This window comes from Abramis brama (assembly GCF_963993115.1).
Source record: "Abramis brama genome assembly, chromosome: 7".
Classification (NCBI taxonomy): Eukaryota; Metazoa; Chordata; class Actinopteri; order Cypriniformes; family Leuciscidae; genus Abramis; species Abramis brama.
Window position 1 is genome coordinate 7,939,943 of NC_139969.1, and position 3,221 is coordinate 7,943,163.

Here is a 3,221-nt window from a genome sequence, read left to right on the forward strand (position 1 = left end):
TGTAACACAAAAAATGCAGGTTATTTGTTACTTGCCATTTGTTAAAATCAGTGCTATCTTTAATCTATAGCCTACTAAAACAACTACCCTGTTAAAAATTGCTGGGTTGTTTCAACCTAGCTTTGGGTCAGATATGGACAAACGCAGCCGCTGGGTTACATTTTTAAAGGTCCCGTTCTTTGTGATCCCATGTTTCAAACTTTAGTTAGTGTGTAATGTTGCTGTTAGAGCATAAATAATATCTGTAAAATTATAAAGCTCAAAGTTCAATGCCAAGCGAGATATTTTATTTAACAGAAGTCGCCTACATCGAACGGCCTGTTTGGACTACATCCCTCTACTTCCTTCTTTAATGACGTCACTAGAACAGTTTTTTGACTAACCTCCGCCCACAGGAATGCTCCCTCAACTCTACCGAAATTCGTTTATGTACTTGCGCACTTCTTATAACTTACTGTGTTTACTCAGCTCTTACGGTGATTTTCTGAAGTAAAACTGACGCTTCATCTTTTGTGTGATGTACAATAAACTTTATTAAACTCATCAGTATATGTTTGATCATCATTCGGACCTGGTCCAAAACAGCAGACTTGTAGGCTATTAATAAATAATGGATACATACAAGCAGATGACAAATACGTTATAATAACCGTAATTAAACTACTAAACTATACCTGTTCCATCTCTATACAGCACTCTGACTCTGTAGGCATTATTGTCCGACTCGAAATGAACACCGTTACTGAGAGTTTCTGATATTATCATCATTCCGTGAGATGAAATTGTCCTGAGAGACTGAGCGTGAGCTCATGAAGCTCCGCCCCCTGGGTTGTCCAGCAGCAGCTTATTTGCATTTAAAGGGCACACACTAAAACAGCGCGTTTTTCTGAGCCCCAAAAAATGACAATTTAAACATGCTGTAAAAATTATCTGTTGGGTATTTTGAGCTGAAACTTCACATACACACTCTGGGGACATCAGAGACTTATTTTACATCTTGTGAAAAGGGGCATAATACGGGACCTTTAAATTACATTTTTAACCACACGTCCATATTTGACCCAAAATCGGGTTAAAACAACCCAGCGTTTTGTAGAGTAATTCTGTTAATGTAGCTGAACTGAAGCAGCAGAGCTTTGAGAATACAGCAGATTTTTTCTTTTCTTTAAACTGACAGTTTGAGTTGAGATTATATGCTTGGCCTGTTCTGTTGATTTGATTCGGCTCAATGAAAGCATCAGTTATCCAGAGCTGTGTTCGGTATGCTGGGATGGGCTGACAGCACGGCGGAGGGAGGGAGAAGAGGATGAATGTCAATGAGAATAGAAAGGGAGGGCTGCATCGTCTCACTGCTGTCATTCTCATAAATACAAGCAATGAAATCGATCACTCAATTAATTCTTCTACTTTCTGTGTCCCCTATGGTGCTCCTTGCTCTCTTTCAATTTTTCCTCTGTCTTTTTCCCCCAGTCTCTAATATCTCTGGTTGCCGGGGAGATTGACAGCGGCGTTGTGTGGTTCCTGGAATCTCAATCAAGGCTTGTAATTCCAGAGTCAACAGAAACCGACAGGCACTTCAGTGGCCCTCGATACCCAGCGGTCTCTGTGTGTCATGGAGTGAATATAACAGGTACTAAAGTGTGTGGGAATGACTCATAGATGTTTTTTTTTTCTGCATTAGTGTACCCACACTTTGCAGCAGAATGGCCATTTTATATTACTAAATAATATAAAGGATATTGGTGACTTCAGCCGGAACAAAGACCTTGAGCATATAGGCTTTTAAAAAGTAAATAGGGTCCGTGGGTTTCATGTTGACTTTAAGGAGATCTCATTTGTGATTGTCTTTAGCAGACACTATAATGTCTCTAAGGTTGTCCAAAGGCCAGTTCTGCCCTTTAATCTCTCTCCTCCTCCCTCTTTTTTTCCATCTTGCTTGACTCCTTGTCTCCATGGTGATCTTCTGCTTTACGTCTTTCACTCATCTCTCTTGTTCACTTGTTCTGTAAGTGTGTAATAAGGATGGGAAAACTACTGTTTATGTCATTTGTTTCTCTTCCTTTCTATCTCGCTCGCCTAATTGTGTGCGCTAAAACAAAAAGGGGTTATTTTTTTTAACAAAAAACAAGCTCCTGAGGAGAACAGGAGGGGTCGGGAAGATCGAACCCATCGCCTTGGTGTTGTTAGTGCTATGCTTTAATTGCTACTAGTTTACCTAAAGTTAATTTTGTCATGTAATCTCTCTCATGTTGTTGCAAACCCATTTCTTCAGATTTTCATAAAAGAAGATATTTTGTTATATTATGTTTTTGTCACACCACAACACAATATAGTGACTAGGTGGTTTTAATTTCCACGAAGGCGCCATAACATTGTTAGTAAAAAAAAAAAAAAAAAAAAAAAAAAAAATATATATATATTGTCCCTTTTTTATAATTGTATTATTTTTACTTATTTTTAATAAATTGTATTATATTAATTATATTATTATATACTATAATTATAATAATATTTTTTTAATAATTTAATTTAAATAAAAAATAAAAACCATTAATAATAATCATTTTATTTTATTTTGTATTTTATTTATAGCTATTATTTGCATTTATACAAAATTATGAAATCATATTAATAGCCTAATTGTTTTATTATTGTTTATTAATAAAAAAAAATAAAAAAAACTCTTCATCATTTTATTTTATTATTCAGCCTACTGTTTTTGTTCTGCTACTCACGAGTCCTGCCCCACTAAAAACAGACCTGAAACCCATTTTTGGTTTTAATTCTGTTTTAATATACATAAGCGTGAAGATCCAAAACCATCTTTCATTGATGTTTTCTTGTTTATTTTGCTCTAACTCATCTTTAGAATTATTAGCCATCTCTCCATTGATTCATTCAGTCTCTCTCTCCCCACCCTCCATACTCCTTCACCTTTCTCTGACTCATTTCTCTGACGTATTCTCTTACGTGTGGAGCGGGGGCTCTTTTCATTTTTCTATCTCTTAACAATACATCAGTATTCCTAATGAGAAGAAATGAACATTGACGTCAGCCGGTTTCTCCTAGTCTTTTCGTCTCTCTTGCAGTTCATCTCCTATGCTATCAATTCTGTTCTGTCCCTTTCAGAACTCTTTGGAGCATTGAAATGTCCAAGCGCCTGCATCTGATGGTGACCTTGTGTTTTTGTGGAACTATCCGCATGTTCTGTGGTCAGATGT